Here is a 25,002-nt window from a genome sequence, read left to right on the forward strand (position 1 = left end):
ACAATATTCTGGACGTGAACAATGACGGATGGGAATGTCCCCTCAAAGGCTATCCTGTCACCCGGGAAAGGTAAGCTCTTTATCTTCTAATAACTCCATTTCTGATTCCCTTGTCTTCCAGCAAGAAGGTGTCCAGACACCCAGTAGTAAATGATAACTTGTATGGATGTTGACATCTTCATAAAACAGAGGGTGTGGTGGGATTCAGGGCGGGAGCTGTGCTGGTGGGAAGTCTCAAGATGACATGATCAAAGTTAACCTTTAATAATATGGCACTGGGGGAAATATTTTGTCCAGAGCTGGAAGGTGTGGTAAATTACTCTCATTTTATTTCACAATTTTTGCTGAATCTTTGACTATGTGAGTAACTGCTTCATAAAAAAGTGAATAACCTTCACTTGGAAGCAGAAGTGAGGAGTCCTTTATGAAAAAAAAGACTTGAACAAAACGTCAGATGCCCACCGAGGTTCATAATGGAAATGCAGCCGGACATCTGCTCACAGACGCTCAGGGATGAAGGCAAACCTTTTTTTCATGAAACGGCTACATTTACGAGCAATCTTGTTGCGCACTCATGAAAAAAATCATGCAGGTCTGGCTAAGGAGATGGAAAGGGAAGGAGACATCATTGTATAATATCTCAAAATATCCATTATAATGGGAATGCGTGGAGGGGAGGAATCTTTTTAACATGATAAATGCTCCCTTGTTGATAGAACACAATTTAGAAATCATTTAGCCTTTAACAATAGTCCAGTGGGGGCTGAGGTAATTACATATAGGAAATCTATTCAGTTCGTGTGAAATCTATAAATAAACAATGCTATTTAGCTTATAGATGGGAAAACTGCTTTACATATTTCTACACCACTAGACCAAAAACAACAAAGAAAATACACCTAAATATGAAACACTCTGAGGTGGCCAGAGCAGAACCAGAGATGAGATGTTCTGATTTGCTCTTGGCTACACATCATACCTAAATCATAGCCGTTAAGAGTGATGTCATTTAACTTTTAAAAGTCACCTGTGGATTTACAATTTAGCCTCTCAGTACATTTTCCCACTTTTCTGATGAGTGAGCTCTGATTTTGTGGGCTGTATAAACACTGATTCTGGCTCCAATTTAGCCAAGAGAAGACAGTTCTGTCACTTGCACATTATGAGCAATCTACGTTTCAGCTTCGGCACAGTGTTCATGTAAAATTTTATGACACCCCCATTGTTGAGTGTCACTTTTAATGGTCGTAATTTTCAAATTATAGTCCACTTTCAAGTTTAAAAAGGTGCTTCAGGGAGGAGCTATTACAATGTGTAAGAGAAAAGACCGAGACAGGTTGGTGTGATTGAGCGTAAAAAAGTAATATTTCGGTTGGAAGTACCATTTTTACAGGAAGGTATTTTTATTGTATTGTTCACCAAGTCATTTTATACAAGTTTCTACTGTGATGCTTCAACACACAATAAACACGCTTTAAAATGAAAAGATGTGAAGCATCAGTAAAGCCCTTTTTATCTTCAACTGCATGTAACCTAAATGTAAACATCACCAAAATTACACTTCTGATATCAAGAACATCTGAAAGCTTGCATTTTATTTCCCCATGTTTTGACAGGTATGTCCCTTGAGATATCTGCCACCATCTCAACACAATGGAGGGGAATGGAATTTGTGGTGCTCACATCAAAAGATTACACTTGAAAAATTCAACAGCAACATATCTTACATCACTCCTCAACTGTTTCACATCCACAGAGTTTCACTTAAGGGATTGTTCAGGTAGCTAGTCCTGTTTGGACCAGCCAGACCCTCCTCCACAGTGCTGTGGAGGTAGGCCTGGCAATGTGAGACTCCTCAATTAAAGTCATTTGGGGAAACTGCCACTTTAAGAATGACCAATGAGGCTACTGTAAGAGACGTTTCGAATGACCTTTCCAACATGTCTGACCAAATGCAGCTCCAGCAGCCGAGCACAGTATGCTGGGAAGCACACAATTAAATACTACATGCTGACATAACTCACCTACATGTGATCAGGACCCGGTGATGACATGCATGTGAATTTGAGTGTGGGCTGTTTTGGAGTCTTCTAATGACCAACATATTGATGCTATTGGAAACTGTAATTTATCGGTATTATCATGTCAATATAATAATATATTGTCATATATTGTCAATCTGTATATGGTGTCTCTTTTTGTTATTCAAATATAGGGATAATAAGTATATAATAACCAGACAATACTGCTTTTTTGTGTGAAATTAGTCAGCAGCCTATCCTACCCAGTCTTTAATATTGGCTTTCACAGCCTGTGACCACAATCCCATATAGTAATTCCAGTTCTGCACACTTCGAGTAGATGCTCAAACACGCGGATGCACACTGTGAGCACACGTATCCTGAACGGCTGTATGTTTATCATGTACACAACCATACAGATACACGTTTACTCACTCTGTGAGTGTGCACTGTGTTGCCAACTGTCTGAATGTTTGATTACTCCAATGAAATATGTCTGAAAAACTGATTATGTGGCATCAGCGTGAAACTCATAATGAATTATGGATGAATTTTACTCTTGTAGATGAAATTCTGCTGTGTGGATTCAGCAGGACTAACACTGATTACCGAGACGGAGGGTCCTTGGGTTGTCTTTCCCTCATGCTACTCACAATTTGCCTGGCAATTGTTTCGTAATCTACGTAGTTTCAATATTACAGTTTAATCAACAATGATGTAAAAGCCAAAGTCACAATGGAAACACAGTGATGAGTTCATATGTTAGATTTCTGATATTCTGCCAGTCACATGGACACCAGAAGTGGAAACATAGTTAAAATGAGTCTCATCCCTACATTAATTTAACACAACATATGCAGTCCTTTTAAATTAAAACCACTTTGGCACACTGACACTGGCAAGGGATTGTGGGCTCTCGTGCTTAGGGAGTCTGTGCCACAGTATGCATTAAGTATGAGTTTCTCAGCAGTGAACCAATATCCCAACTTAATGAATGTCATTTCTAGCAACATACAATTCTATTCACCTTATCTATACTTCCTCTTGGCAATATTATTGGGAAACACTCAATTAATTGTCAATGTTATCTGAATGACAGCAATGATACCTATCAATCAAGCCAGAAGAAACCAGTCAGTTAGCCAAACTTCAAGCATGCATTAAACATGTAAAATCTTATGGTGGTATTTTGGGTGGCAGTAGCTCAGTCCGTAGGGAGTTGGGTTGGGAACCAGAGGGTCGCTGGTTCAGGTCACGGTATGGACCAACCAAAGTACAGAGTGTGGATTGGTAGCTGGAGAGATGGCACTTTACCTCCTGGGCACTGCCAGGTGCTCTTGAGCAAGGCATCGTACCAACCCCTACCCAACGTCTCAATGCCCTGGTCCAGTACTGGCAGCCTTATTACTCTGACATCTCTCCATTTGTGCATGAATGTGTCCTGAGCGTATGAGTGCTGAGTCCGGAGTGAGTGTGTGTGTATTTCAGGCTTATTTGTGGTGATTACTAACTAAAAGTGTAAATTGTAATTTCCCCACTCGGGATCAATAAACAGTATGAATTATTAAATTATTATTATTAAATCCTGGATTATCTAAACTTTTCTGATGTGTAACTCAGACAAAATTGAGGTTATTGTGCTGGCCCTTCAGAAATCTAGGAGTTATTTTTCATCAGGACATATCCTTTAATGGCCACTTAAAACAAAACCTTTGTAACATTGCCAAAATTAGGCACATCCTGTCACAAAACGATGGAGTAAAACTGGTCCATGCATTTGTTACTTCCAGGCTGGCCATTTGTGATTGCTTACTATCAGGTTGCTCAAATTAGTCCCTCAAGACTCTCCAGCTGATCCAGAATGCTGCAGCGTGTGTTCTTACAAGAACTAAGAAGAGAGATCATATTTCTCCTGTAATAGCTTCTCTGCATTGGCTTCCTGTAAAATCCAGGATTGAATTTAAAATCCTTCTCCTGACCTACAAAGCTATTAAAGGTCAAGCACCATCATATCTTTAAGAGCTCACAGTACCTTATTGTCCCGATAGAGCACTGCGTTCCCAGAATGCAGAGTTACTTGTGGTTCCTAGAGTCTCTAAAAGTAGAATGGGAGCCCGGGCCTTCAGCTATCAGGCTCCTCTGCTGTGGAACCAGGTCCCAGTCTGGGTTCGGAGGGGCAGACACCATCACTACATTTAAGAGTAAACTTAAAACTCTCTGATTAGGCTTATGTTTAGGGAGCTAGGAGTTGCGGCATCACCTAGAGCAACGGGGGATGGTGTGCAGCCACAGCCATGGCGCGCCCCCTCCCTATCTCTGCTTCTCTTCACAGGAAGATTATTCAGGGTGTGAGGAGTTGCAGCGTTCGCCTAGACCGGCAAGGGAGGGTGTGAGGGGCTATGCCTCAACAGGTCTAGTACCGAAACGTTGCCTATTAATAAAACTTTATACTTTTTGCAAATTAGACAGTGTGCGGGAGTTTTTCTTTGCGATTCCTCCAATTTCACCAATTGATGGTCTTTTATATGCTAAAATAGAAAACTAAGTCATAAAGACCCTACACATCCTAGTCCATTCAGACAGTTCACTTTGATTAAACTTCTTCTAAAGACTACGTGGGCCTGTACAGACTGTTTGACTGACATCTCCTTTTAGCTTTGCTGCAGTTGTTGGGTTGGGACTCTTTTCAACCACCTCTCATTTCCAGCATAGCTACAGGCAACCTCGCTCTGACTTTTAATCAGAGTAACTGAAAACATCTGTGCATGTCTGTGAATCATCAATCAATCATCATCATGTGTGTCACACAATGCACCTTTGCAGAGGAGGATTACCTAAGGCTCATTACTTTTTATAATTTATATGCTGTCTATGAAAGCAGCCCACTTGTTTTTGTGTATAATTACGTTCAGAAATTTGTAACATTTCACTTCGGGACAGTAAAAGTGGAGCTGCTGTAAGGAGGAGCTGACACAGAAAAGAGCTTGTAGTCACAAAAACCTTCAGCGCACATTGTCTTCTAAATGCCACTTTCCCATGGTAGTGTGTGGTCCTGTTTTACCAGCAAAAAAGTGTTTCCACTGTTATAAAAAATACAGTTCCACAGGATGATTCTTAAATATATCTATTTTTTAAATAAACCAGGTTACTTCCAAGTACTAAAAACAAAACTGTCTTCCAGCTGGTCACACCTGGGATTCTTTTCCGTTGTCCTCCTCCTCCGCACCTGTCTCACATCAATCGTTAACAAGCACATCCTACTATCCCGTGGCTGAACCTGAGCTGTGGAGGGGGGTGTGGTCCAGGCAATCACAGCTGCTTCTCATCGCCTTGATTCCCAGTCCAACGAACAAGTGACAAAACACAGCAAATTCACAACACCGTTGAATAATAACTGCTAAAACCCGAAACACATCTACCAAAAGAAAAGCTGCCTAATGTCACACTCTGACATAAAGACTCAAAACTATTACATGCCTACACTTGATGTCTCAAACATTGTCAGTCTAAAGTGTTAAAAATCAATGATACCAGTAAAGATTACTGATAAGACTTATATTGTAGTTATACAAACAAGAAGTTATGGAAGACCCACACTTACTGATCATAAATATTTAAAGGAATTAAAAATTGCATTTTGTCTTACTTTCTGAGAGATGGGGTATTAAATGAGTTCCTATCTACTGCGTTTATTGAGCTTGCAAAACTCATACTTGAACAGATTTGGCTATTTTGCTGGATGGGCAAGGTTGAACAGTGTGTGCTTGCAGCGGTAGTTTCTACTAAGCCTATTTAAAGTGATATTATTACTCAGCTCTAAAACTTTGTTATGATATTGTGTGTGTGTGTGTGTGTGTGTGTGTGTGTGTCACATATAAGTGTTTTTCCGAAAATCCAGTCAATCCGGTTTCTGACACTGAGGATTCAATTTGTGTCTAATTTAACTTTCAGTGAGAATTATTTCATGTTTTTACCTAACTCTTTATACTCTATGTTGCAGCACATATAATATAGATAGATAGAACCTTATATTGACATTATATGGAGCTATTGTGTCTTTACTTCACTGGCTTTACTTCTTTTGCTGGTGAAAAAAGTAGTATATTTTCCACTGCTGCACAACAATATTAGAAATACATGCAGAGAAAGCATAGAATAGGGCAATGAAAAAGGTTAATACCTGTTTGATACTGATTATATCAGCTCAGATTTGTTATAAGCACTCAAACCATTTAATTGTACTTTAGGAGTCAAAGTGGCCTTGATATTAAATTGATATTCGCTGCCTTACACAGCCTATACTACATTTTGTTTTGGTTCAAGGTCTGTGAGCAAATTACTGACAGGGATAAGACATAATGATACAATATTTCTTTTCGTTTAAGAACCAAAGCTAAATCGAAGAGTAAAAAGGACTGTATGCCTTTGTTTGCAAGTTCATTTGTGTGCAGCACGGAAAAAGATTGAAAGATGTTATTAAACGTGCAACGCAAAGAGCAATGGCTGCCATCAGGGTGTAGGTTTGTAGGTTTATCTGCACAATTTAAAAGATACAGAATGAGTAAGTCAGAGCGGGGCACCTAGGTCCCTGTTAGAATGTGTGCCCCATGTACAGTGGCTCAGTCTTTGCCGCAACAGCCACAGATCCAATTCCAACCTGCATGTCATTCTCCCTCTCTCTCCCATTTCATGCCTTAATTGTTGCATCCACTAAGATGGCCTAAAATGGCAAAAAAAACACAATGCAAGGAGAGGCAAAAAACCCATTGGGCTTATTTAAAGCCTCCACCTTAATAATTCAAAAAATTCATAACATAATTAAAAACAAAAATAGAGAATATAACAAGACAATGAAAAATGGATACAAACTAATACATACATATATGGAGAAACAGCAACAAAAATTGGGAATGAAGGTATTGTATAAAATTAAGATCAACGCAGGTGTGTGTGTGCGTGTGTTTGTGTGTGTGTGTGCACACGTGTGTAGGATATTGGTTAATTTATCTGTATTAATAACCCTTGTGTTGTCTTCCCATTAACCGTGAACTTGTTCTTCCAGGCCAAAATTCAAAATGAACATTTGTTTGTGCTTTTCCCATGTTTTTTTCAGTTTTTCGGTTTTATCTGTCACTTTTTCCATGGTTTTGGCGCTTTTTAAAAAACCTGAGCTGGTTTATTGATTGCTTTCAAACTTATTCTTGAAATTCATGGTCAACAAAGCTCATTTATATCAAAATGTACATACGTTTTTAGTTAAAAAGGCAGAAATTATAAATTATTTTGACTAGTAGTTAATATAAGAGGATGCTGAGTGGATCACAGAGGGGTATGTGTCAAAGTTTAGTCTGGTTACTGTTTTGAAACCATTAAAAAAAAGAATTCAAATGCTAAAACAACCAAATAATTGAATGAAAGTAATCATCAATGTTACCTGAACAAGGTATGAAATCATCCATGTTGTTTTGGGGCAATTTGGTTGAAAGAAATCCATATTTCTTATATAAAACTAACTTGACAGGGGTCAATTTAGTCCACGGATAACACAAGGGTTAACTAGTAAGCAAAAGTAATGATACATGTTGTTGACAGTGAACCAACAACGACGTGATTACAAAAGTACTTGGATAACACCTGCTAACAACAGATGTTAAACACTAGTTGAAATGGCCTTTTATAGGCATCTATTGTCAAAATTAATAGATGAACAGTTTTTTGCCAGATGGGAAAAGTAATTCCATAATTAAGTAATTTAAAGCTGACTTCTGCAGGTCAGAGACTTAGTAAGATGTGCAGTAGTTCTACTTGTCCGGTTGCTTTTGATCAAAATTATGTTTGGTAACACTTGTTCAAAGTATCTACATAACAGTGACATGACAAAGTCATGACACATGAACCCTAACCCTAACCAAAACTTGACATGACAAAACCAACTGACACTTACTAAAAGAAGGTTACTAAAAGTTCATGACTTGTGCATAACGTTTATGACACATTCAAGGCAATGTCATGTCAGTCTTACGTTCATGTAAAGTGTAACCTGACCTTTCTCTCTTCTTCTCTTTAAATCTTATACACAAAGTTATTGTGCAAATAAACTTGCAGAACCTGCAGCAAGTGTTATTTTTTTCACTGAAATATAGACTGAAATGTATGTGAAAACTATTAGTTGACAACTTTTTGTTTTACTTCAAGCACTAGCAAAAATAAAACAATTCTATCCTTAAAGTGAACGATGGTGGTAACAAGACCTGTATATATTACCTATGTTGAACACTTATGTGCTACCTGGAAGTGAAGCTATTCATCTGCAATGCCATGGATCAATGCCATCATTCTAATGATTTGAAACTGGGTTTGATTTGTTGTATGGCACAGTATATTATTATCCAATTTAGAAATGCTGCTTTAAGCCCAAAACACAGCACAAATCACATCACACAAACGACAAGATTGCTCTTTCCTTGGAGTTTTTAAGCTCCGTCTATTTTCTCCTTGTTGTTCAGACTTATAGCGGTTCATAAAAAAGTGATGTTAATGCCATCCCACAAGGAGGCCCACTTGTGCTTGGCAGAATAAGAGCGGGAATCTCAAAGTGACCGCACCAGGCTCCCATAAATGTTTTATCCCGGCCTTCACAGAGCTGAGGTCGCTGTCTCCGTTGGTCACGCACGGCTCTCACGGGAGGGGAGTGTTGCTTTGCTCCCATGTCAGCATGCACATGTTAATATCCACTCTGACATGTTATTCCAGACAGCAAACTGACAACACAAGAGGAATCATTGATGAACAGCATTAATGAATTAATGAGAGCAAAATGAATGGTGCCAATGACAATAAGCGAATCATTTTATTACTCTTGTAAGCTTCTTTCGGTTGGGAGATTTCATTATGTGCCTCAGTTCTCCCATAAAGGCTTCACTTACTGCAGCGCCCAGTCCACAGCAAAGGATTTCACCAGCTCTCCATATCAAACCAGAAAAGAATTGCCTTTGGCATTTCTAAGTGATGCATGACTTCTCTTGTATTTCTGTCTCTACTTTTAATCTGTGAAAATCACAGACTGTCAGTCAGCATTTAGTCCCCCTCAGACATGACCAGAAAATGTCAAATTTGCTAAAAGAAAATGAAAGATAAACCCCGCAACAAGGAGGTCATAAGTTTATGGGGGTGTATGTATTCTGACAAACTAACGTGGAGTTCATCACAGAGATTAAATCAATGCAAAATGGTCTGTGATCCTTTGTGTATTCATTTATATACTGCAGTTTTTAGATGGTTCTAATTAAATTTAGAACAGAATAAACGGGCACAGTGCTGCAGTCTGTTGCTTCACATAAAACATCACAAGAACAACGATTTTTGTTTGTTTTTTCAAGATGGCCGGCGCACACAGACTCTCTATGGGCTCATCATATTTCGTCCCTATTACCTTCATAGCTGTTTTTGTGCATGCTGGCAAGTCTGCTTTTTAGTTGCACTGTTAGGTTGCCAAACCATTCTGTAATTGCGTAGCTAATGACGCTCTCTCGGATTGCAGAACATCAGCATGGTCTGACTGCTGACTTCATACAGCCTCAATCGCCTTAGAAAGTTGAGTCTCTGTTGCATTATATTGCACAGGTTATCAATGTGTGTGTTTTTATGCAAATAACAGTGTCTATGTAGACATTAGTATTTGTGCAAGGACACCCACATGATTGTCTGGGTGTTGATGAACACTGGCTCATGGTCAGTGACTTGCCTTGGGTCAAAATCCATATCCTGTTTTAGTGTTTAGAGCAGAGGGTTGTCTGGCACTTTGTTACATTTTATTTAGTTTGTCAAATGATATCAATCAGATGTTGAAGTCTAAGCACACACGCACCATCGGCAACCCTAAAACCAAAGGGCCCTTCCCTCCTCTTCCCATTTAACAAATTGCAATATAAACCCTGAGTACGATCATCACATAACACTCATTTGCTGTAATTACAGACACATGAAGACATTTTAATTATTTCCAGTGGATTCTAGAGTGCATGAACTGCAGCCCAACGCTGCTGCAGGTTGGATGAACAACTTTTGATGTTGAGCTGCAAAAAAATGTACGCATCTAACACGTGTGAAGATATAGATCTGCAACATGGAGGCAAATATGTATACATATCTCAATTAAAGCCATATTTCTATCTATTTTTCCAAAGCTCATATTTCAGGAGCAGCCAAACTCTCACAGTCCGGGGATCTGCTTCACCACAGGCATTTAATTGATTGTTTGTTTGGGGCTGGGCTTGTTTTCTTCTCAGCTTTAAAAATAGTGTTTTACAAAAACCTAAATTACTTTCGGGAAAGTCTGAGTCACAACACGGAATGAAATAAGACAGTTTCGGTTTACTTTCCCATGTTTGTTTTTTCTCTGTTTCTTTTTGTTTCAGTTTGTTCTGATAGCATTTTCTGTACAAGACCCAACCTGAGTTGCCTATAAATAACCAGATGAAAATAAGCAGGCAGTGTCTTTGTTAGTCTGAGACAGAGCATATGTTCCGGAGACAGCACTAGTCAAATCGGTAGCATTTTGAAATGCCACATTGTTTTGATATGAAAGAAACCCGCATGACAGCCTGGGTGAGTCCAGCAACACTTGCCTTTTGAAACACTTGACTGGAAGCCATTTTGAAGGAGATTCTGCTTGATACGGGCAAGTGGAACAAGGGGAAGAAAGAGCTAAGACACACACTCTGAATACTCATTGTATCACCTGCAGACAGTGCCTTATCTTAATGCTGCCTTTCGGCCTGAATGTGGGCCACTTCAATCTGAGACAGAAGCAAGCGTTGAGGATATCACGCAGCGTTATCTGCAGCTATTTCCAGGTGGATTCAAGTTAAGAAGTCTGAATGACAGCATCGTGTAGGGACACTTTACAACAAAAACTCTAATGGTTTTGTCTTTGAAGGGAGTCACAATAGCATCAGAAGACATCCGTCTGCATGGTAATGAAGTGTGTGACACGTCATTTTGAGGCTCGGGAGTTATAAATGATCATATTGTGTCACAATGTAAAAGAACATAGTCAGATCTGACAACCAGAGACACCGAAGGTGAGTCTTGTACTTTTGTACTTTTTATGATCATTATGATGAGCCTAAAGCATCAAACCCAGATATTATATTAGCATAATACTTAGCATAATACCAAGATATGTCCCAAATACATCATCAAATACTGAGGAGGTATGTTTGGCTTTAAACATTTCCATTTCTAAGGCAAGGATAAGACTCAGCGATTAACTGCCTTTTGGTCAAAGGAAGGTGTAATTTTGTCTAATCCTGTCTAATCCAGATTACGTGTTCACATTAACATGTAATACCTGAGATCCCTAATGCTTTTGCCATAAATAAGTCAATTAACAGACTGTCCCTGACCACACATTTAAGGGAAGATTTTCCATGCACCACTATTCTTTTTATTATGGAATTAAAGGAGAATTTGGAGTAACAATGGTGCAAGTGTTGACAGAAAACCCACTTCACATGTGACCAGGTAAAAACTGAATTGTGTTTTCATATAAACATAGCCAGTATGATGCCTGTTAACCAATTGGAATGGTGAATACACTACCGGGTAAGCCCAAGTAATCGGCCATAATAATATGATACAGTACACCACTATCACTTCAGAGATAGACTGTCCCGGCGTGGAGCCACATTTACAACGAGTATTATATCTTTTTAGCTATTATAAAGTTGCAAACAAACTGGATTTTACTTTACTGTTACTTAATAAGCTGCTTAAGACCACAAAGGTGCATTGGAAGACCTACGTCAGAAATCTAACAGAAACCATAAAAAACGTCCCTTTTAACAAAGGCACAAGTTATTTTTAAATGTATTCTTAATATCTATTGTCAGTGGAAGGAATAAAACAAGTATTTTTTGATTCATCATAAATGCCTCTGCATTTATTGGTGCCAAGACACAAAGTAAACAAATTTGCACCAGTCACTTTTGCTTACAAGCTAACGTTATACACCATTTTGCATTGAGCAGAACAATCCCAAAACCAAAACATGTAAAACATACATTTTTCCCTCTTGGGCAAAGATTTTTTTTCTCAAATGAGAGTACAGGTAATGTAATTTACAGAGCAGCTCTTTCATAATGCAAGAATGTCAGTTGGATTTGCCGTGCAATGATTTACACCTAGGCAATTACATGCTGCATGGCAAATACCTTTATTAATCTAAATAATGATATATTCCAATTCTGCTTTGTGTCAACTTACCTTCTGCAAAATAAGGTTGTAAGGATTTCTGTATTCAAATACCTAAGGATAAGTCTTGGCTATCATCAAGATTACAAACGCAAATCAAATGTCAAATATATCAATATCAAATGTGATGAAAGAAGCACATTTTCATAACTTATCTAAGGATTGCAGTCTTTTTCCTAAAACGTGCGTTTCATTTATCATCTAATTTTCTAAATAAGTTACTGCTTAAATTGCTGTACTGTATGGTGTTTGTCATCATACGTCTGATGAAACATGTTTATTTTGTACGAAAAGCTTGAAATGTGTTATGGTGCATTGCAAGACAATTTCAATATATTAAAGCATTCAGATCATGTGAAGTTCATGGATCTACTTTTCCATACGTAGCCTTTATAAGTGTCTACTAAACAGGTTATCTATCAAGACTAGGTTTCAGAAGATTTAGATAACTGGGAGCTAGTGGACTTCAACAATAACAGTACAGACACACGTAATAAAGAATGAGAATATTTATATACAGGATATATGGGAATGATTAGCATACAGCATGTATATTAAACCTAAGGGTGCACCCTCCAAGTAGCCTAAGATGTTTATATGGTGTATACAATGAAAATAAAATAACTAAAAGACAACTTTCAAAAGTGTTTTTTCACAAGAGTCTTTCTCTTGTCTTTAGTCCATGGCATCAAATAAAATAAAATACCGTCCTTTAAGATTCTGTAGTTCTAGTCGGGTGGCTTGCCATCAAACTTCAAATCTTTCCAAGGAACCCCAAAAACCTGACCTGTGTAAACAAGGTCAGATTAACATAATGAACTATATGGTAACATATAATACATAAGGTTGGAGCCATATCACTATTTTTTGTTTTATCCTCTTCACATGCATATAATGTATAATCATACTGATACCTATATTAAGATGATGCTGATTACAATAACTGTTCATAATGTTGACGTGATGTTAAGGGTGATGATGAGGATTGTGGTGATGGTGATGATGATGATAAGGATGACGCCAGGGGGTGTTAACTCCATATGTAGACCTCACCTGAGCCAGGTGTCTGTGTGTGTGACTAGAGAGCGGAAGGACAAACTATATTTCAACCACATTTTGAGAGACAAACGTTTTTTTTCGTTGTTTAAAACAAGTTAGCCTATGTTGCTGTTGCAGTTATGAAATAAAGAGACGGATCATTGTGACGCTACGAACAAATGCACGTTGATTTACTGACCTACAATTAAGTTGAAAAATAGTCCATCGGAACGTGAGAAGAGACGCCAGTCAACGTGGAAATGAATGGATGAGACCGGAGTCAAGGTCTTACTGGATACATTTGGACTGCTGCCAGAATCTGACGTCACCGGAACCGTGAGTACACGAGCAGAAGCGCTGTTTCTCAACCTGGTTACGATCAAACATTCAGAAGTGACAAATGAATCAAAGAAGTGTTTGATAAGCAGACAAATGAGACAAATTATAATAATAGTACAGTGTATTAAACATATGATTCACCAAGTACTCATTTCTTGTACAATTCTGCAATAAAATACCTTTCCCATTCTAACCATAACCATATATATCTTGATCTCTTTACACCATGCATAGCATCAGTGTTAACCAGAACTTAAGCTAGATGCAAGTGTTGAAACCATGCACTCAAAATACAGGAACATAGTTACATACATACTGCAAATTACATTCTTATTAACCCAAATGTATATTGTGAATGAGATTAGATAGACTATCTTCAATATAAAACCGAAATTGACACATTAATATGCATTAATATGGTAAAAAACTGAAATACATAATATGCTGCGTAGTACCTGCGTTAGCTGACTGTATCATAGCACACAATACTTCAATCCCTTAGGCTAGCTAACTCACCAAGTTTCACGTCGGAGAAACACAACAAAAATCCCACACAACAAAAAACCCTCAAGGCTCCCTGGCAGCGGCACAGATTCCAACGTACTTTTCCAAGTGTTTAGATGACATATGCAATTAAATTTAAATGTTAACGTGTCTGTTATCTCTTTGCATCGGTGGCTAACAGGCTGGCTGTGTGCTGTTTGCGTGGCAGAGAAGCATCCGCTGTCACGAATCAATCAACTCTTGAACCAATGTTTTATTGGTTCATGATAACCATATGCACTTATAATAGATTAACTAGGTTTATTTTATCATATTATAATAATGATATAATGTATTCATATTTATTTTTCTAGTGGGGTACACATATATTAGATTATTTGAATGATAATCACATTTTTTTATGTATGTTCTTTTAAACTGGTCTGTTTTAATAACAACTTAAAGAATAAAGAAAGAAAAAACTCCTTAAACAGGGTAAATGGGGGACCAAAAGTCTTCACAAGCTTTTAACTGCTGTAACTAGAGCCATCTGCTCACTGTTACTCACGTCCTGCTTTACCTGGCTTACAAAAATCTGAAATGTGTTTCCTGACCTTCAGCACTCACTGGATTGGTTCGCAGCCTAGTGTGAAGCGGCTGGGATGAGGATCAGCACCTCTAAATCTGAGGCCATAGTTCTCAGCAGGAAATCGATTGAGTGCCTTCTTCAGGTAGGGAATGAGTCCTTACCCCAAGTGAAGGAGTTTAAATACCTTGGGGTCTTGTTTGCGAGTGAGGGGACCATGGAGCGGGAGATGGGTCGGAGAATCGGAGCCCCGGTGCGGTATTACATTCAGTTTACCGCACCGTTGTGACGAAAAGAGAGCTGAGCCAGAAGGCAAAGCTCTCGATCTACCGGTCAGTTTTCGTTCCTACCGTCATGTATGGTCATGAAGGCTGGGTCATGACCAAAAGAACGAGATCCAGGGTACAAGCGGCCAAAATGGGTTTCCTCAGGAGGGGGGCTGGCGTCTCCCTTAGACATAGGGTGAGAATCTCAGTCATTCAAGAGAAGCTCGGAGTAGAGCCGCTGCTCCTTTGCATCGAAAGGAGCCAGTTGAGGTGGTTCGGCCATCTGGTAAGGATGCCTCCATGGCGCCTCCCTAGGGAGGTGTTCCAGGCATGTCCAGCCGGGAGGAGGAGGCCTCAGGGAAGACCCAGGGCTAGGTGGAGAGATTTTATCTCCAACCTGGCCTGGGAACCACATCCAGCAGCCTCCCCCAGTCGGAGCTGGATGTGGCTTGGGAAAGGGAAGTTTAGGGTCCATTGGTAAGGCTGCTTCCCCCGGGACCCGATACCAGATAAGCAGATGAAGATGGATGGATGGATGTTGTTTACTGACAAAGAAAGTTGAAGGTGAGCACCTGCCCTTGTGGCTAGTATTAAACCTAAATTTGATCATCACATAACTCAAGGTCCTTGAAACAAATTGAAATCTCTTTTGCAATATAATCCTAAGAAAACGCCAAAAAGGACAACATGCTAAGGGAGAATAAAACACCAAAAAAATATCTATTGAGTGTCCTTCAGAATAGACAAGATAAATAAATTAAAGCTATCTTCACTTATTATCATCTCATGGTAATATTTTACCATTCATCAAATTAGAAGATTAAGCATTAGCTTCAACAAGTCTTGCCATTTTCCCTCTCTGTTGATTCTCAATAAGGCATGAAGGCAATTTCTCATTTCACCTTCAAGGGCAGTGGGAAAAGATGTTCTGACACAAGGTCAACTCAATAAAAGTTTTACCTCTACTTCTCAGAGTTCTTCAGAGTCTCAAAGCAACCGACCACAAACACCAGAAAAGTGTCCCTCTTCCTTTTCCAGTTGTGTCTGTCTGTGGCTGAGCATTTCTCAAGTATTTTGCATAGGAAGGATGGCAGAGGCTGACAGGGATGAGCAGTATAGTGTGGGATGAGCTGTGTGGGCAATCTGGAATAGAATCATGTCAGTCAGAGTAAACCTGAGAGCATCAGCATGTCAAACAACCACATGCTGAGAATCTAAATCTATGAACACAGCTCTATTGGTAATCATTCTATTGTTACCACTCCACGTTGTTCCACTATAGAGCTCAAGCTCTAAACAAAGTCAACAAGCTAACGCTATACTCAGAATTCAATCGCATGGCTCTTGCCTTTCTCAAAGAGAGATAGATAGATAGATATTTATTGATAAAAAAAATGGAAAATTACAGTGTTACAGCAGCACACAGGAAAAAATATACATACATAAAATATACATGAAATAATAATAATAATAATAATAATAATAATAATAATAAAATATAAGTATAAAATATAATAATATAAGAACACATTTATAAGTATATACAAGATGGGAAAAAAAATGTGCAATTGCTTAAGTAATATGCTAAATGTATGCTAAAATGGTAATGAACAAATCGTGCCGGTTGCCCTTATAGCAATATTGTGGTGTCTAAAAGTCTCATCTAGCCCCCAGGGATGACGTGTTGAAGGGTTTTATTGCCTGTGGTAGGAATGATTTCCTGTAGCAGTCCGTGCCACATTTAAACTGTCAGAGCCTCTTTGAGAAGCTGCTCCTTTGTTGGACCAATGTGGGGTGGAGAGGGTGGTCAGGGTTATCAGTGATAGATAACAGTTTGTTCAGAGACCTCCTCTCCACCACAGCTTCAAACGTGTCCTGTTTGCAGCCAATCACGGTGCCAGCCTTCCTGATCACTTTGTTCAGTCTGGTTGTGTCGCTGGCTCCGATGCTGCTGCCCCAGCAGCTGGCGGAGGAGAACAGAGCGCTGGCCACAACCGACTGGTAGAAGATCTCCAACATTCTGCTGCACACGTTGAAGGATCTCAGCTTCCTCAGGAAATAGAGTCTGCTCATCCCCTTCTTGTAAACAGCAGTGCTGTTGACCTTCCAGTTCAGCCTGCTGTCAATGTTGACACCCATGTATCTGTACTCCTCCACCATGTCCACGTCACTTCCCAGTATGCAAAGTGGCTGCCGTTCCCTTCCTCCTGAAGTCAATCACCATCTCTCTGGTCTTGTCCACGTTCAGCAGCAGGTGATTCTTACCAGACCACTCCACAAAGTCATCCACGAGTGCCCTGTACTCCCCCTCCTGTCCATCCCTTATCCACCCAACAATTGCAGAGTCATCAGAAAACTTCTGTAGGTGACATGACTCTGAGTTGTACTGAAAGTCCGTGGTGTATAAGGCGAACAGAAAAGGAGACAGCACAATCCCCTGTGGGGCCCCCGTACCACTCACCACCACATCAGACAAACTGTGTTCTGTCTGTCAGGTAGTCAGTGATCCAGGAGACTATGGACGCACCGACACCCATCAGCCGCAGCTTCTCACCAAGTAGCAGTGGCTGGAAGGTGTTGAATACACTGGAGACATCAAAAAATGTGATTCTCACAGTGCAGCCAGCGCCATCCAGGTGCAAATGAGCTTGCTGCAGAAGATAGATGAAAGCGTCGTCCACTCCCAGACGAGACAAGACAATAAGTCTTGGACTTTATTTGGTTATCCTTAACATGTTGATAAGTGGGATTTAATGTCTGCTTTAGCATTAGCTAGTTTCAAACCTTAGCTAGCCAGCTTTGGAAATTACTTTCCTGTTAAAAGTGTTATGTACTTTTAAGCTAGCTAGCCACACAGTCCTCTGGACACCCACACGCAAACACACGCACACACACTCATACACACTCACACACACCCACACACACCAGACCAGTAGGCATGCATATCAGAGGTATGCCAATTTTGCAATATAAAAAGGCCATACCGCATTGATGAAAGAAACTTCCTAAACATGTCAATGCAATTTGACGTGTTTGGAATGTCATTTTAAGAAGTTTTTCTTTTTCTTGACAACTTTTGTCCCAGATAGAAAGCCAACATTGATTAAATATTGATTTTCCGTCTGAATAATCTTCATGGTTGATATTGAAATTTCAATGCAAAATAAATGTTGAATACCCATTACTATATTGATGAAACCTGTCGTTATTAATGTTGATGACAGCAACATTGGATCAACATTGATCTATAGTCGAATTTTGATTGACCGGGAGGTGGTTACAGTATGTATTAATTCATACCTTTATAGATTAAACCTGTGGTAGGCCTATACTACAATACCACTGAAGATTTGTTAAGATATGTTGGGATTTCAACATTGTTTCAATATCCATTGTGATCGAAATGCCATTGAAATCCTGCTGATCTCTGGGTATGATTTTGACATTTCAATGATAATAGAGGGTGCAACATGATGAAGAATCAACATCAAGTATCAACGTTGTTTCAATAACTATTTGCTAATTCGATTAATTAAGTGTAACATGTGCACAACACAGGGGTTGGGGTTTTAAGTTTTAAAAGTTTTAGCTAGGCAGTTATTTAGTACTTAATTTCCATTTCCTTTCCTTTAAAGACCAATTGCATGTATTAACATAAAACCAGCTGCCCTTCAATTATCCTGGTAGCGTTTTCCTGACACCTTAAATAAAAGACTGCAAAGAAGGTGATCCAGCTGGTAGCCTGCTTATCAATCACTGTTTATTCTAGACCGGTCAAGGCTGTACAAATTACCTTCGATCATAATCACTACATGGGGCCTGCATTTACATTTTCATGAGCAGCGTCTCTCCCGCAGGGATCGAGTGGTAGCCTTGACTGACCTGACCTTGTTCAGTGCTGTCAGTTGCTGGACATACACATGGGTGGAGGCAAAGGATTCTTCGGTGTATCGTGCATTGGATGTGTGTATGTGTGGAGGTCTCTATGGTGTGGGGTAGATGTATGGTGTTTGTTGGTGAAGGTGGGTGCTGGCAGACCTTACATTTATTATTCCCCTTGCTTCATGCATGCTGCCATCGCTGAATTATTCAAAAGCATTACCATGCTTAAAGCTGGCTAATAATACATTACTGAGGAGGCAGTGGAACCTGCATTGCCAGATTCATATCTTTAGAGCCGGTTTCTGTTATTTAAATATACAATTGTATTTGGACTTTTTCCTCCACGTTCCAAGCAGTTATGTAGGACGATACATTTGCTAAGATATTACTCATGTCTACATTTGGTGGAACTTCTAGACAGAACAAAAAAAGCTACTCTGAGTGAAACATGTATATGCTTGGAAGAGGTAAGCATTATTTCCTTGCAAGGAAGGTTGGGTTGCAAATGAGAGTCACAATCAAATCATAATTAAACTACAAGACTTAACCGTAACAATTAAACCACATAAAAGTATGATTAATAATAGAAGTGGACAATAGCTTGATAGAATACAAAAATGTTACCTATTACCTAAATGTCAACAGAATGACTTTATAATGCCAAAGCCAAGTTAAATGGGTTAAATTAATAAAGTTATGGTTTAAAAATTTGAATAATTCTGTCATTGTATATGCTATGTTGCTCTCTTGCCTTGACTTTTCCTAAATAGTTTTTGTAAGCATTCCCATAGTGTCATAGTGATGGAAAGACTTAAGCAAATAGATAGATTTTTGGTGTTTAATTTCACTGCTAAAGTCTTCAGGAAGAACAAAAAACAAAGGAGGTTTGGACAGGCATGGTCAATTAGCAAGAAGTGTGGCCTAGAATCATGAAAGACAGGGTGAGGCTTTCAAATACATGCCTGCTTCAAAGTGCATGCAACAAGTCGACACTTAATGCGGCTAAACCATGCATTACAACAATCACAACAAACAATCGCTAGAATCACGTTCTTGAATAAAATATGCAATTTCAAATGTTCTTCACACAAACAAGATAAAAATATATTAAAGCAATTCCCACCCTTCTGATATGTGACCCACTGGTAAAAACACAAAAAAAATACACAATTCTATCATTTATAAACTGCAGCAGGACACTTGTGGTCTAACCCCTAACCCCAGAAACGTTGTGTCTTGAAGACCAACTGCAACAACTGTGATTGGTCTGCTTGGCAGCGTCGCATTTCGGGATAGGACCTGAACAAATCGGGCTCTGTTATCTTGCGCAAGCATGGATGCCTAGCCAATCATTTTTACAGATAAAAATCATAGCTGAACCTCTATTCTGTTTGAACTTATTTCCTAAGCTCTCTCAGCAAAGTCACCTAAAGGAGACACCAGCAGAGCAACATACCTCTGTCATAGACCTTATACGACACTAGTAGACCCCAAGGAGACACACACAAGTAACCTCAGCAGGAGACGGAGATGACATTATGGTCCTTCAAAATGTCCCCCTCACCAGAGATATGTGTGCCACAGGTTCCATTATGCTGCTACAACAATTACTGTTCACACAGTGAAGTACATCGTTATCTCCCTTCATGATGCTTTTATCATTCGTGTTTCCCAACGGATGCTGGAGAAGGAGAGGTTTCTGCTGTGAGAGACAGAGTCAGAGGGCTAGAAAGAACAGCGGGTGCACTTGGCTACCATATACTATCACAGGTACAGAAGGAGAACACAAATGGAAGTTGTTTAACACTTTGAAAAAGTCCATTCACCTTCCCATTTCAACTCAGTCATATAGGTTTTTTCCCCTGAGCTGATCCAACATCCGGCCGTTTCATTACTTTGAGGTGGGGATGAGGTCACTAATCCTAGACCGGCTATAATAACCCCCGCTGGGGCGAGCTATTCCAGCTAGAAGGAAACCCTCTGCCTTTCCAGACATCCCGCACACACACTGTCTTGACCAACCCATACTTTCCTTGCCTTTCACACAACACAGCAGGGATGATCTTGGTCTGCGGTCCACGTGTCTGTGAGCGTGTGTGGCTAAAGCAGCGCCTCGGGTCGTGTGAGCTACAAATATGATGCAAGAGAGGCCTCACTGGCTCTAATGAAAATCCAAGGAAAAATTAAAGAGACCCAAGGGCGCGTGCAAATCAATATACGCACAGTGACTCTACAGTGCCAATTTGTTTCCATTAGCAGTTTCTTTTCACTAGTTCAATATAATGTTTTCTCAGACGCTAGCAATGCAGCATTAAAGTGCATTTACACAAAGTAAAATCTAATTTCAATTAGACTGTATTGCCGGTTCTTGATGCCATTAAACATCTGTTTGCTATTCTTGTTCAAAACTATTCTTCCTGGGTGCCTACTGAAAGCTGCTCTGTATGATCTTGGTTTCGCTGTTTAATCAACAAGCCAATTGTTGCTGTCACTTATCTGTTGATGTTATTTGATAAAGACTGTATACTTAACCAATATAACTTAAAAAATAACACATCATTTAGACCAGTCCATGGAAATTGGAGGATAGTTTCACCAACGTGCAACTGTGACAGCCCTGATTGAAGGATTGCACAGAAAACTTGTGCATCAGGATCAGCATCAGACACATTTTTAGTAGGTCTTCAGTGGTGAATGAGAGATTACTTTTGTAATAGTCAATAAATAGTTGTTTATAAAAAGCCTACATATTATAGCTTTGAACAAAAAAAATGTTAAAAGTTAAAAGATATTCTGGTAAATGTCTTTTTTTGGGTTAATTCTTTTTATATATTTGAAGAGCCAATTATGATGACAAAAATATCCAGATGACAACGTACAGAGAACTATGCCACACACACCATTTGTGACCAAATGCTTCACTCTAAAACAAAGGAAATGTGGGAAGGAGGGAGACACAACAAAAACACAACAGCAAGAATTATGTCTCATAACAAGATACACACAAATAAGAGGCATCGACAGGGCTACCGGCAAAAGACAAAAGGGACCAAAACCCCTCACACACAGACCTAAAAGAGAAGGCCGTAGCACAAATCTATAGCATGGACTTCAAGGATCCAGCAATGCTGAGCCAAGCTTCCAAAGTCCTTCCCGGGGCTCTACCTCTGCAAGCCATAGAGAGCTTCATGTACACAACACCCAGAAAGGAAAGGGTCCAAGTACCAATAGACAAGTCATGAGGTGGTTTCAATGGGTTGCAATCAATCTCTCGGCTACTGTGAGTCCATATGTAAAAACGTGTTCTCTCCTGTTGACTTGAATGAACAAATGATACTCATTACCAAAAACCAATAACGTTCTAAACGACTTTACTATTAATGATTCACCAGCCAGAGAGACGTTACACAACCAGGCCACCCAGGCGTTTCATTAATAAAAGTATGTGATAAGTTATTTACTCATTACTAATTCAGTAAATACCTAACTTATCTATAAAGCAGTAGTAAACAATTGTATAAACTGTCAGTAACATCCTACAAACCCTCAATACAATATAATTATAAAATAATATTACAAAGTGGTACCTTGTGCAAAAAAGCAGCTTTAGATTTCCCAAAATAGAATTCAGTTTAGTAAGTTAATGAGAAATAGCTGAATACAATTAAAAGCATGACACACAATGATAATCTACACATAGGTTCCTATGCTGGGGTGGAGGCTGAAAGAGGCAGACATCTCACCAGGTCAATACACTCCCAAGTGTAGCGTACTTACAATTGCATTGCATTTTCATTGCTGTCAACAGCCTGTGAAGTGGTCTACCAATCATTAATTTGCCTGCAGACGTAAGGAAAACACCAACCAGCCAAGCAAAGAGACATCATTTTTTGTTGTTGTCTCTTGTTGTTGTTCTTGTTGTTGTTAGTTTCTGGATTTTCATATTTGCTCCTGTTGTGATATCAAAAGTGATTGAAAGGCTTTGGAACTTTGAACTAAGCTAATGCAATGTAGCACATCCTAAATATGTGAAGCCACACAGATGTATTAAAGTAAAAGAGACACGGCTTTTTAGAAATAAAATCCCCTCTGGCTGTGTTTACCAGGCAGGTGAGAGCTGGGATTTATTCCACAAGAATCCTGCTGAAAGCCTCAACTTTAGAGGAGCAGACGTAAGAAATTCCATGTCAGACATTTTCAGCAGCAGCATTCAGATATCTATCAGATTTTCTCACACACGGCACACATCCCTGTATAAACCATTCCCTACATTGTCAGCAATTCAGAATCCCTTTTTCAGTCTTTTGTAGAGGCATGCGTCATGACAATACATCCCCCTCAGCTGCAGAACAGGCAATTTCCCACACAATGCTTCACATCATGCCGTCCAGGACAACAATGGAGCGAGGGCACCTTTCTGCTCTTAGATACCGCTGTGCAGAAGCAACAAGTGCAAGGACATACTCATAACCACAATTTATGATTCATGCATTCACAGATTTGAAACACGCTCTGTTGTTTATCCTCTGCACTAATTTTCCTGAGATTATTTTCTGCATGAAATACATTGACGCCCATTATGTTATTGTGACATGAGTCAAAATGATATCCTATAGCTATAAACAAATAGTAGTGTAAGAGAAGTTAGTGCCTAACCTCTCATAATTATGATACAAAATCTCAACGCTGACATTGTCTATATCTTTTGAGTATAGAGTATATACATGACGTTTTTTCATGCTCAGTTGGAAAAAAAGGGATGTCATGTTTTTACATGCATTGTTTAGGACTAACAACCTAAAAAGAAGACGTTTCATGACAATGAGACGATAGTTTTTCTATGATCCTGCGGACAGACGAACCAAGCCTGAAACAAAACCTCCTTGGCTGAGGTAATAAAAAGCATGTGCTTTTTTTTTCTTTCAGTGGGAACAGCCAAGCAGACAGTAGTACTGTGTAACTATCATGGTGAGAATGTATGTTTTGTACACCTCCAGTGAGAGATGAGCTGGTCATTTATCCTGTTTTGTGTTTGTCAGCCCTAATACACCTGAGACCTGGGCCAAGTGACAGTGTCATCCACGACTTCTCTGGGAATAATGCAGCTCGGCGGCCTACTGGTAATCATCACTGTCATTGTCAGGGCAAGGCACAAAGCGGCTATTACTGTCCCCGCTGAATGGCTGACCTGACCTCTGCACAGTGTCCCTCGTCATGAGCAAAACCCCATTTGGCCCCAGCTCATCCCTTCTCAGGGATATATTAGCACTACGGCTGCCGTCACTCTCGTGGTTTGGGGGAAACTGAAGCACCATTTGCATGATGAAGAAATGACCTGGGGACACTCAACTATTTAACAACTGTGAACTGCCGTTTCAATGCCTTTTGAAGCTGGCCTAAGTGCATAAGTGGAAATGACTAATATTTGAAAAATGTAACTGAACTGAAATGTAACTGAACTTTGTTTTCGTTTCATTTTCTATAGAATTTCAATCTTAGAGGTTTGACTGTTTTCATAAAAAAAACAAAAACAGAGAATGTAAGAATTTGAAGAATAGCCATTTCAAAGTATAACCATCTCAACCATCTAAATTTCCAAAGGGGTCAAAATAAAAAAACAAAAAACGACAGAATCACATGTGTACATACATACATAAAGGCTCTTATTTACTGACCCACACATACTTCTTTACCCCTAACCCACAACTCTCAAAAACAGAAAAAAGTGAGTACAAAAATAGTCCCGACCAAGCAGGTTTACATATGACCCTAAAGGACACTTTTAGCGTCAATATCAACGCCAAAGGCATCTGATCAGACATCTGCATTTTACGCGAGGGGAGTGAGAATGTTTTGTCAAGCCATTGCCAAATGAGTTGTACAAAGCTAAATAAGACTACCAGCTCCACACAATTCTCTCTGTATTTCTCAGTATGGCTATGTTCAGAAGATTACCTCTTCTGAAGGGTTCACCTTGCTTTTTTTAATCCTCCGTTCCCTCCTTGGCTACTATCCACTGCTTGGGGGAGAAATGGGGGCTGTGCACAATCACTGAAGGCTTGTATCATGTCGTCGCACCGACAGACATTACTAGGAGTTCTTCATGGGGTGCGAAGGAAACTACACACTCTAG

At 39.4% G+C, this 25,002-nt stretch overlaps 1 long non-coding RNA gene across 1 annotated transcript; it reads right to left on the reverse strand.

Annotated features, from left to right (window-relative positions):
* Positions 1–5,990: 5,990 nt before the first annotated feature.
* On the reverse strand, positions 5,991–24,727 carry LOC117935340. The gene is made up of 3 exons (XR_004654732.1): positions 24,603–24,727; positions 16,858–16,862; positions 5,991–6,001 (listed from the first exon to the last, which is right to left on the reverse strand). It is a non-coding gene; the product is annotated as an uncharacterized LOC117935340 (long non-coding RNA).
* Positions 24,728–25,002: the final 275 nt, after the last annotated feature.

Source organism: Etheostoma cragini, chromosome 20 (genome assembly GCF_013103735.1).
Source record: "Etheostoma cragini isolate CJK2018 chromosome 20, CSU_Ecrag_1.0, whole genome shotgun sequence".
Lineage (NCBI taxonomy): Eukaryota > Metazoa > Chordata > Actinopteri > Perciformes > Percidae > Etheostoma > Etheostoma cragini.